The following is a 12,499-nucleotide window of genomic DNA, read 5'->3' on the forward strand; positions in this document are numbered from 1 at the left end:
ATTTGGTAGCATTGCCTTTAAATTGTTTAACTTGGTTCAACCATTTCGGGTAACTTTCCACAAGCTTCCCACAATACGTTGGGTGAATTTTGGCCCATTCCTCCTGACAGAGCTGGTGTAACTGAGTCAGGTTTGTAGGCCTCCTTGCTCGCACATGCTTTTTCAGTTCTGCCCACAATTTTTCTATCGGATTGAGGTCAGGGTTTTGTGATGGCCACTCCAATACCTTTACTTTGTTGTCCTTAAGCCATTTTGCCACAACTTTGGAAGTATGCTTGGAGTCATTATCCATTTGGAAGATCCATTTGCGACCAAGCTTTAACTTCCTGCCTGATGTCTTGAGATGTTGCTTCAATATATCCACATCATTTTCCCTGCCTATGATGCCATCTATTTTGTGAAGTGCACCAGTCCCTCCTGCAGCAAAGCACCCCCACAACACAATGCTGCCACCCCCGTGCTTCACAGTTGGGATGGTGTTCTTTGGCTTGCAAGCCTCCCCTTTTTCCTCCAAACATAACTATGGTCATTATGGCCAAACAGTTCTATTTCAATTTCATCAGACCAGAGGATATTTCTCCAAAAAGTACAATCTTTGTCCCCGTGTGCAGTTGCAAACCGTAGTCTGGCTTTTTTTATGGTGGTTTTGGAGCAGTGGCTTCTTCCTTGCTGAGCGGCCTTTCAGGTTATGTCGATATAGGACTTGTTTTAATGTGGATATAGATACTTTTGTACCTGTTTCCTCCAGCATCTTCACAAGGTCCTTTGCTGTTGTTCTGGGATTGATTTGCACTTTTCGCACCAAAGTACGTTCATCTCTAGGAGACAGAACGCGTCTCCTTCCTGAGCGGTATGACAGCTGTGTGGTCCCATGATGTTTATACTTGCGTACTATTCTTTGTACAGATTAACTTTGTACCTTCAGGTGTTTGGAAATTGCTCCCATGGATGAACCAGACTTGTGGAGGTCTCTAAAGGCACTGAGTTTGAAGGTAGGCCTTGAAATACATCCACAGGTACACCTCCAACTGACTCAAATGATGTCAATTAGCCTATCAGAAGCTTCTAAAGCCATGACATAATTTTCTGGAATTTTCCAAGCTGTTTACAGGCACAGTCAACTTAGTGTATGTAAACTTCTGACCCACTGGAATTGTGATACAGTGAATTATAAGTGAAATAATCTGTCTGTAAACAATTGCTGGAAAAAGTACTTGTGTCATGCACAAAGTAGATGTCCTAACCGACTTGCCAAAACTATAGTTTGTTAACAAGACATTTGTGGAGTGGTTGAAAAACAAGTTTTAATGACTCCAACCTAACTGTATGTAAACTTCCGACTTCAACTGTAAATGATGTCATATGCCAGGAAGGTATGTATACTGTAGCTAAGAAAATAAAAGTGAATGTTGTGTAGTAAGCTGTTAGTAGCCCATGTGCCTCACCCTAATAATTTGGTCACTTTTCCCCTCATAATTTAGCCTACTGTTCTGACCAGGTGGTGCACATGCAGCCTGGAGTCTGTTTTAGAGAAATTTCATCATTGGATATTGTAAGAACTTTCATTGTCTGCTTATGTGCACCTTTCTTTATCCTACAGTTCGGACATGGTGTACAAAGACAATACTGTAAGAACGGAACGTTATTAATTCTGTCACTGTGCATTTCAAAAGTGCTGAACAAATAGTTGTATTGACTACGTCCATCCTAGCTTGTTCATTAATATCTTAATCGAAATTACGGATGGCCTTTTATGCGCTCATCCCCTTTTGCCATAGTTTGTACATCTCAATTGTCAGTAAAAACCACATTTGTTTAAGCAAGTCAGCCAAATCAGCTATGTTTTTTTAAAAAGGCAATAAGTAAATGAGCCTGAATGAACTGTTTCGCTGCCAGACAAGGTTTCACTGATAGCCAGGTGTAACAGTGTTGGGACAGCTTTATGTAGGCCCTAACAGTTTGTGGGCACCGTTTGTCAACGTTATATTCCAATTAATGTATTGTTTAGTGTTGTGTTGTGGTTTTGCTGGCATGCATGTACACAAAAATTGATGAGTTTTCCCCTCCAAGATATACTTGCTAAAATCGCCACTTACAATAACCCAATACTTTCGTATTCCTTCATAGGCTACACTTCTAACGTGGAAACACTAAACAGTGTTGAGTAATCAACCTTCGTGCAAATTGGCAATTCTCCATTCCCAACTGTTCCCAACATTGTTCCGACCCCTTCGGTCTGATGCAGGAAGTGACAGTGGTATTCACAAACACATGTACGCAGAGCGCGTCAGTTGCAGCTCATATAGGCATACGGATGTTTTACAGTCAGAGTTCACGAGACTATCAATGTGTGTATGAGAACGGAAAAAAGCGTGCAGGAGTTGTTCAGTTCAAACGCAGATGAGGTAGCCCAAGCACACGCACAATTTCCGTACATGCACAGTTTACAACCATAGAGGGATCACTGAAACATAACCCGGTGGATTAGGAGTCACATAGGTCAGTAAACGAAGACACGGGCACATTTCCTCGGCTGGGGTGGAAGGTGAGAGCATTTTCTCTCTTTATTGCTATCATATTTATCTCACTTTTGACATGAATGCTGTCGTGGGGTGATTATACATTTGGGTTCATTTTGTCAGCGTTAAAAATCCACCTGGCATTTCCATACTGTCAGCGTCGAGAGCCTACTGAGATGCGCGTAATGCGTTTCAATGTCTCAACCTGGAGAGCGGCGGTCACGACTATAAGTGTCGTATGAGTTATTGTCATTCATTCGCAATGTGTGTCAACTTAGTTCAATGTATTCACAGTTCCTATTGTATTTGTTTATTTGTCAGTGCAGCATTGGCAGCAGAAGAGAATGTAATACTACAATGACATGCATTTGATAGAACATTTCAAGGAGGTATCGGTGAATACGTATTATTATCACATCTAGAATGACAGGCAGAACGAATGAGAAACGTAATCGTCAATACTTAACAAATGCCATTATAATCCACGAAAGGCTATTAGTAAATATTAAGCAAAGTATTTTACTATATGCAATGATGTATAGGTGATGCTTTCCTCATCAATAGAGCACAGTAACAGGTAATTCTGTCATTCAATTACCACCTCAACTTACATATAACCCAAGCTCTGTTGGTTTTAAGTGATCTTGAACTTTCTGGAACTTACTAGAACTGAAGAGTAGTGATACTTATATTGCTCCCTCTAGTGAAGGTATCCTCACAGGTGCTGTTCTAGAGAATTTCTTATTTTCAAATTCTGTTAGATAGGATTTGCCATCACTGCAAACTAACAGTTTGAGGCAAGGCTTATAGCAGATCTTCCCAGAATGTATAGGTTTTTAATGTCTGTTTCACTCAGACTGGGAAGCTCACAGAGGGCATTTTTACTTTCTAACAGTCGTGATAAGTTACTTTGATTAAGTGATAAAACAGTCATTCATTTACAGTCTACTCTGTGATATTTGAGTTGTCTGTAATTAACATGTCGTTTGGTTGTTAACTTTTGGGCTACTTAGTTTTACTTTTGGTCACATAACACTTTCAAAATGTCACATACCTCACCTAAACACTCTCATAAGCAATACTTCTAAGAGTAAACTCCCTGAAAGAGAGCACGGCTAAGCTTAAAATGTTAAAATAAGGCTTTAAAGGGATAACCTGGTATTCAAACAACAACAAAGTCGGCACCCCGACGCTTTTTTGGCGAGGGGATGATGCCGGAGAAATGTAACCGCTCTCAAATGTATAGACAAAGTTTTGAAGGCCCAGTCCTGGCAATTCTGCCGCCCTAGGCAAGGCAAAAAAAGGAACGCTGCAAAACTAGAATAGTGTAGTTTACACTGTCATCCCGCAATGAAATTTGTAGGCCAACTGTTTATTCATACCAAATTGGTTTGGAATGTTTTTTTCCCCCCTCTTAGTTCGTTTTCCCCCCTTAGTTCGTTTGGACTGGTGTGAACACTATCCACACTGACCAGCGTATTTACGAGCACATCCAATGCAGATTAGGGTAGACGGGGGCAATACTGGGGTTATGCAGAATATAGCCTATTCACGTTGCAGTTAGTGGCTAGTACGTTGTTTCCTTCTGCATGTTGTAAAACCAAAGCGAAAGTGATATGAAGTTTGGGACAAGTTATGCATCTTGATCCTCATAGATGGCTTTGATGTGAGCATGTTTCTATAATAAACACATTACTTGTATGAACACGTTGTTTTCTTTAGGCATTTTAGTTAATTTGACATTTGGCAATATGAAACCAAACTGACCAAATGGGGGGGGTAATACAATTGAACAAATAATCCATCTCTGATTCGGACTAAAACTCAGAACTATGTGCGACAACGCAGTTGCATTGGCTTTAATAGTCCTGACTCCTGTGACTAATAATTTAGTCAATTTAAACTCAGTCAGCTACCCAACTTGCTCAGGAGTTATCCCGAGCATTTTAGCAATGAGAATCCCATGTGTTTACACAGCGGGAAATGAAGATGCATTTTCTCCCCGCTATGATGCAGCTCGTCAAAAAAAATTGAGGCATACAAACTTGTAATCACTGATTATCATAACAGTTTAGCCCACGGGGTGAAACTTAAGGACCGCAGTTGCGAGTAGCCTGATTTTCCATTCCTTATTGTCCATTTTACTTTCACCTGTTTTTAGGATATGGTCATATTCACATCAAAGCACTTTTTGTTGTTGTTGACTGAGTGCCAGGTTAAGGTAAATTCACACACTGTGGTGATAGAGGATACAGAGCCTAGCTCAGTGTTTCAATGTCGTTTTTTTTCTCACCAAAGAGGCGGCTCCTTGTTATACGCGCCGGTATTCGGCATATCGTTCCTTCCACAGACGTTGGGGCAGTGTTGTCGCTTGGTTCCTTGATTCCGATCTATAGGCTATTCATCAAAGTAGCCTATTTTGCATTGATAACCAAATATAATCTCAGCGACTGTTCAAACAGTAAACCAAACAACAAGAATCCACCCAAAAGGTATTTTGTTTAGAAGTAATAACTAGTGGTTCTCGAGCCAATGTGCTTTTTTTCCTCTGACCAAAATATGACGATCTATTTTTAGCTGATATGGAAATTAATACACAAGTAGCACATCAAACTGGAGCAATGTTTTAGGTTACACCGGCAAGTATAAGAATATTTGCCAGTGCATATTTTAAAAAATTATAAATCTGATTATTTCACATGGAGATGTGGTAAACTAAAAATGCTTTTTTATCCAGGCTAAAGCCAGCTAGCCAGGCTACCAGCTAGCTACTATCAGAGAGGAAGAGGCGAAGGGATAACTGGGCCCAAAATCTGTTTTTTTTTTTCATTATTTTTTTGCTTACCAAGCTAGGAGTTTTTTTGTGAGTTGGACCGGCAAGGATATCATGTTACCAAAAGGTGTCCACTGCTGCAAAAATCCCACTCCACCCACACACAACGGAGTGAAGCTTTTAGTAACCTTTACGCTATTTGATCCGAGAAACGTGCATGATGTAAACAGTTCCAGTCTCATGACATTGTCATAAATTTGATCTCCAGCCTGTAGGCTACAGAAAATGCCAGTCTTTCTAACATAGGCTATATGATTTATGTTAGATACTTTTTGGACGTAATGTTGGTGTAGCGCCGCAGCGTTGTCTCTCCAACAGTACCCTGGAGAGGCGCGCTGGGCATCAACAAGCTAAATATTTAGCGCCCCTGACTTTGGCACGGTGGGCACTGCTTATCAGGGGGCGGTATCAGCATCATGCCACTGAGATAAGTTGTTTTTGGGAAGAATATTGTGATGTGTTGTTGGATGTGCGTCTTCGTCATTTTAGCTCGGAAAATGCCGTACTCGTCAATCTGATGCCCTATGCGGCAGCCTAATCCTGCCCAATGGGCGGTCAGGCTCTGGAGCTATGGTTGCAAGGACTGACCATCCATGAGATCAAAATGACAATTTTAACTTTTTTTAAAACCATCTAGTGTTTAATAACAATGGAGTAAAACAAGTATTTATATTTTGCATTCTGAAGGGGTAAGACAGTTGAACTAAGCTCATAATTCAATTATAAGTTAAATTCTTTGAGAATCAAGTCCAGAAATGGATGCAACAACCCCAAACGCCTCTTTTTAAAAGGGAACCAGTGACACGAGTGGCCCACCACCTCTGACCAGCACAGGACAGGAGTCCATGAGGATGCCTGAATTCTAGTGGGCTCACAATGACTTTACAGCTTGCTGCCACTAATCGGGGCATTTAAAACACTATGTTTTGTGCCCTATGTCACAGAAACCACATTCTCACTAGATGCCAGTTATACAAATCAGGTATCTTACATGCAGCCTACATATAGAAGTTATGCATGAATGAACTAAAATGTCTGATGTGTAGTTATTTGCATCCCCCACACTGCTAGGCCCGACGCTTACCATCCCAGACTAATGTGAATCGAAAACAAGTTGACTAGGCTTATTTCACCTGCATTTTACACAGAGGTAGGCAATACCTTTTTTAGGAAGAGCTAATGATAGTACTCCTCCCTAATTCTGTTGGCTAGGCTTACTTTGCTCTGTTCCCTCTAAATCTGTTTTCACTAGCTGGCAAAGACGTGAGTCATATTTTAGAACCTGCCCCGAGCAATGGGAACTGTTCCAGTAGCCTACTTCTACTACCTCTCGTTTACCAAGGCATTACTGATGAGGTTTGACTTCTTCATACTGATCCTGTACACGCTCGGGTTGTATAACCGATGTACAACGCATTTGACATCACAATGGTTATGATACAACTGATATTCTTGTGACCCAACAGTTGTGTAAACATTTTTTTGTGCAGACAAACTCTGTTCGATCACTGCTTTGTCAAGTGTGTTGTACAAAGGGTTGCACATTTTGGGGAATATTGAGAGGTGGAACTTCCCGTGGAAATATATGGGAATGAACTGGAATATAAGGGAATTAATGGAAATATATGCATATTAATACCATTTAAATGTAGATGTTTTTTGCATTGGATAAATTTACCATATCATATGGAGACAAACATAAACCTTTTACCTTATCATAAGTAGACATAATTGCAAATTATTAAATCCTTCCAAATGAAAAACACTTAATAATTTAGTTATGAATTGAACTTTAATTTACATGGGATGATTTCACTGAACAACAAAAGAAAGGGAATAATGAATGATCCCCAATGATCCATCGCTTCTCCAAAAACATACATCTGTAAAATGATACTGTAGAAACTAAAGCTTTGCTTGTCTTCCTCTCAGGCTTCCATGTCTTCTCCCTGGACCTCCTCAAGGTCCACCTTTTGAACATCAGACTCTGAGGCCTCATGTTCACTGTCACTTTTCAACCTTTTTGAGGATGGCTTGTTGTCAGGCTCAGAAAGCCTAAAATGTTCCCGGACGGCCTCCAATTTTTCAACCCTTGTATTGGTCAGCCTGTGGCGTGCTTTGGTGTGTTCCCAAACAAGAACCAGTTGCGCTCTGAGGCGGCTGATGTTGGTGGGATTTGCAGGATGATGGAGGCAACAGGGGAAACATCCTCAGATCCAGGAAGTCCCTTCCACCAGGTGGCTGATGAGATATGTTGGCATGATTGCCATATTGCATCTCCATCCCAAAGTCCTTGCTTGGAAGTGTACTTTGCCAGACTGCCAAGAACCTTGCCCTCATCCCGGCTAAGGTGGTGAGACATGGTAGTGATGACCACCTTGAATGATCGGATATAAAAAGCCAACTGACATTTACTCCTGAGGTGCTGACCTGTTGCACCCTCTACGACCACTGTAATTTATTATTAATTTATGTATGAACATTTGAACATCTTGGCCATGTTCTGTTATAATCTCTACCTGGCACAGCCAGAAGTGGACTGGCCATCCCTCATAGCCTGGTTCCTCTCTAGGTTTCTTCCTAGGTTCTGGCCTTTCTAGGGAGTTTTTCCTAGCCACTATGCTTCTACACCTGCATTGCTTGCTGTTTGGGGTTTTAGGCTGGGTTTCTTTGTGACATCAGCTGATGTAAGAAGGGCTTTGTAAATAGATTTTATTGATGACACCATAGGCCTTGTTCATCTCTGCACCAGACAGGATGCTCTTGCCAGCATACTTGGGGTCCAACATGTAACGTAAACTCACCCCATTCCATACAAATGTGGGCAACCGCGCAAACGAGGCTGCAAAGAAAACTAATGGGACTGTAGCGATTGTGTTGACTTCAACATCTGGGGTGGGAACTACGTTTCTATTCAAGCGTTGATCGACATGGTAATGGTTCTATAGTATTGGAGAAAAGTTTAAAAAACAGACCCTCCGTTACATCATGACTTGCCATGCAGTAACGTACAGCACGCATAAAGCAACTATTTCTGTCTTACAATCTCTCTCCACCAGGTGTAGCACTTCTCTCATCGTTTAAAAACAAGAAATGGACAGTGAGGGGGGATACCTAGTCGTTTTTTGCATCATCACAGCATGCGATCATGATTAAAAGCCGCTGTTTACTTCTAAGATCACTTTAGCATTATATAAACTCTTTATTGTGTTTTATTTACATTTTAGAGGCGATAAGGTGATAAGTTGGAGAGATCGAGTGAAAAAAAGCTTCCCCAACCGCCATTTTTAAAAAGACCTGATGGAGCTCATTGCCTTCTTGAATAATGCAGAGATGGGCATCATGAAGGTCTCGTAATGGAATTTGTTGGAAAGGGGAGAAATTGTGCTTTACAATGGTATTGACATTACAGTTGATCTGGAAGTATTACGTTTTTTGGGCACTAAAATAAGGTCAATTGTACGGACCAAGGCGATGTACAAAAGTGAGTGAGATTACGTTACATTGTGGTGTGTATGGGCTTCAGGCAGAAGTCTTCATGCTTTTTTAAAAATGTATTTCAGAACTGCAGTTTCCTCTGCTTGGAGCAACAGTGAAGTGGGCAGAGCAGTATAGATTTCTTCTCTTACATCTGCAAGCTGAGTCTGAACATCAGACAGGATGACATTGTCTCCCTCAATCTGTGCGATGGCTACTGCTATAGGTTTCAGGAGTTTCAGGCTGCTTACCACTCTCTTCCAAAATACATCATCCAGGAGGATCCTCTTGATGGGGCTGTCCATATCGGCAGACTATGATATGGCCATTTCTTGTAAAGACTCCCTCCCCTCCAGGAGACTGTCAAACATGATGACAACACCACCCCAACGGGTGTTGCTGGGGTGCTTCAATGTGGTGCTCTTATTCTTTTCACTTTGCTTAGTGAGGTAGATTGTTGCCATAACTTGATGACCCATCACATGCCTAACCATTTCCTTGGCTCTCTTGTAGAGTGTATCAATTGTTTTCAATGCCTTGATGTCCTTGAGGAGCAGATTCAATGCATGAGCAGCACAGCCAATGGGTGTGATGTGAGGGTAGGACTCCTCCCACTTTAGACCAAGCCACCTTCATGTTCGCAGCATTGTCTGTCACCAGTGCAAATACCTTCTAGTCATTTAGGCAGGTTGCCTTAGTGTTCTTGGGCACACAGACTACAGTGGTCTGCTTGAAACATGTTGGTATTACAGACTCAATCAGGGACATGTTGAAAATGTCAGTGAAGACACTTGCCAGTTGGTCAGCACATGCCCGGAGCACACGTCCTGGTAATCCGTCTGGCCCCGTGGCCTTGTGAATGTTGACCTGTCTTACTCACGTCGACTACATAGAGCATGAAACACAGTCGCCCGGAACAGCTGATGCTCTCATGCATGTCTCAGTGTTGCTTGCCTCGAAGCGAGCATATAAGTTATTTAGCTCATCTGGTAGGCTCGTGTCATTGGGCAGCTCGCGGCTGTGCTTCCCTTTGTAGTCTGTATTAGTTTGCAAGTACTGCCACATAAGACGAGCGTCGGAGCCGGTGTCTTACGATTCAGTCTTATCCCTGTATCGGTGCTTTGCCTGTTTGATGGTTCGTCGGAGGGCATAGCAGGATTTCTTATAAGCTTCCGGGTTAGAGTCCCGCACCTTGAAAGTGGCAGCTCTACCCTTTAGCTCAGTGCGAATGTTGCCTGTAATCCATGGCTTCTGGTTGGAGTATCACTGTGGGGACAACGTCCTCGATGCACTTATTGATAAAGCCAGTGACCTATGTGGTGTACTCCTCATTGAAATCGGAAGAATCCCGGAACATGTTCCAGTCTGTGCTAGCAAAACAGTCATGTAGTTTGGCATCTGCTTCATCTGACCACTTTTTTTTATAGACCAAGTTACTGGTGCTCCCTGCTTTAATTTTTGCTTGTAACCAGGAATCAGGAGGATAGAATTGTGGTCAGATTTACCAAATGGAGGGCGAGGGAGAGCTTTGCACACGTCTCTGTGTGTGGAGTACAGGTGATCTAGAATTTATTTCCCTCTGGTTGCGCATTTCACATGTTGATAGAAATGAGGTAGAACTGATGTAAGTTTCCCTGAATTAAATTCTCCAGCCACTAGGAGCACAGCCTCTGGGTGAGCGGATTCCTGTTTGCTTATTTCCTTATACAGCTGACTGAGTGCGGTTTTAGCAGCTTTCGTCTGTGGGGGTAAATAACCAGCCACGAAAGTATAGATGAGAACTCTCTTGGCCAAAAGTGTGGTCTACAGTTTATCATAAGATACTCTACTTCAGGCGAGCAAAATCTAGAGACTTCCTTAGTTTTTGTGCATCCGCTGTTGTTTACAAATATGCACAGACCCCCCCGTCTTAGCGGAGTGTGCTGTTCTATCTAGCCGGTGCAGCGTATATCCTGCTAGCTGAATATCCATGTCATCATTCAGCCATGATTTAGTGAAACATAAGATGTTACAGTTTTTCATGTCCCGTTGGTAGGATATACGTGATCGTACCTCGTCCAGTTTGTCCAATGATTGTACATTGGCGAGTAATATTGACTAACGGCAGCTTTCCCACTCGCCTTTTCCGGATCCTTACGAGGCACCGTGCTCTGTGTCCTCTGTACCTGCGTCTCTTTCTCTTGCTGATAACGGGGATGTCTGCCTTGTCAGGTGTTCTCAGTATATCCTGTGCATCCTGCTTGTTGAATAAAAAATCTTAGTCTAGTAGTGGTGTGGGTTCAATAGCATCTCATTAGTGTGCAAGATTTTGAGAATCAGCTGTACATGTGATGGAAGAATGCGTTGTGCATGCAGAGGGTTGCAATTCCATTGAATTAAGGATAATTTAACCAAAATATGCCACAAGACCCAGAATTGCCTTTATGTGTATCCCACAAAAAAGGTTCAGTGTTATAAGCAAAAAATAAATATATGCCAAAATTCCCAGGCTTAACTTCCCATGGAAAATGTCTGGAAATTTCCTGGAAAGTTTCCGACCCTTTGCAACCGTAGTTGTACAAATAGGGTATGATTGGGGATATTGATACTAGTATGGGCTTTAGATAGTAATCTGTAGTTGATCCAGTCAAATAGATTTTATGAGCGTGTGGACACACGCCTTCTTTTGACATGCTGGCCCCATGGTGTCCATCCAAACTCAAACAATTAGTTCTCATTTTACCACATTTTAATTTAGAAATCAAATCAAACCTTCTGGGAAGATTGAATATCTTGGCACCCTTGTGTACTCACTGAAACCACATGAAAGATATGTTTAGTTGCTTTCATCAAATATCGTCTTCATAAGCTTCCCCCTTGAAGTGTAATTTGGCACAGCAGTACTAAAAAATAACTGAGAAATGGTTTTAATCTCGGAAACCCAGAATCAAATCTTGCAAGAGCGCTCCATTTAGGTTCTGGGGGGAGAGGTTTAGATGTTAGACTAGTGCGAGTGGTGGAACCAGGATGGAAATTCTTTGTTAGTTCCCACCAAGCTCTGCTCTGTTTGGATTCAATCTGCTCATCCTGTTTACACACTGTATAAACTGTACAGAATATACGTTTTTTTTTACACGGATATCATGTATGGTCAGTCCTTGCATCGATAGCTCTATCTATGAATTTGAGTGGTTACATTTCTCCAGCCCCATCTGTCTGGGCATTCATAACATATAGGCATTCATAACATATAGGCATTCATAACCTATAGGCATTCATAACATAGGTCATTAACAGGTTATTACACTCACTTGTTGTATTGGGATTTTACTGCAACAGTGTTGTGCTGCCGTTCTGCATATATGGATCAAATATATTTGTCAATTGATAGTAGATGGATGTAATGTAGGATCTGACCTAAACTCTGCAACCAAGAACCAAATCTTGCGTGAGCGCTTGTGCCTCCCCTTCCGCAGATCAAAAGATACCAGGTGTAGGTGCACCCCTGTGAAATAGGAGAAATGTGGGATTGATGGACCCACATTCATTGCTCGGACACTCGCACGCAAGCACAGAGAGTAGTCTGATCCTTTGGCTAGCATTACAAATCTGCCTGAGGGGAATGATGGGGGATGAGGGAGCCTTGGTTCAAGACATTGAGATGATTGTGGAGAAAATGAAAGAGCCAAAC

The 12,499-nt window shown here is 41.9% G+C and overlaps 1 protein-coding gene across 9 annotated transcripts in view; it reads left to right on the forward strand.

The window, feature by feature from the left end:
* Positions 1-2,307: 2,307 nt before the first annotated feature.
* LOC118361145 (dnaJ homolog subfamily B member 6-like) overlaps positions 2,308-12,499 on the forward strand; it is a 56,080-nt gene continuing 45,888 nt past the window's right edge. For all 9 annotated transcript variants that reach the window (XM_052483222.1, XM_052483225.1, XM_052483224.1 and 6 more), the window contains exon 1: positions 2,308-2,545. The gene's annotated coding sequence lies outside the window, so the exon portion shown is untranslated. The remainder of the gene's footprint in view (positions 2,546-12,499) is intronic.

This window comes from Oncorhynchus keta, chromosome 28 (genome assembly GCF_023373465.1).
Source record: "Oncorhynchus keta strain PuntledgeMale-10-30-2019 chromosome 28, Oket_V2, whole genome shotgun sequence".
Classification (NCBI taxonomy): Eukaryota; Metazoa; Chordata; class Actinopteri; order Salmoniformes; family Salmonidae; genus Oncorhynchus; species Oncorhynchus keta.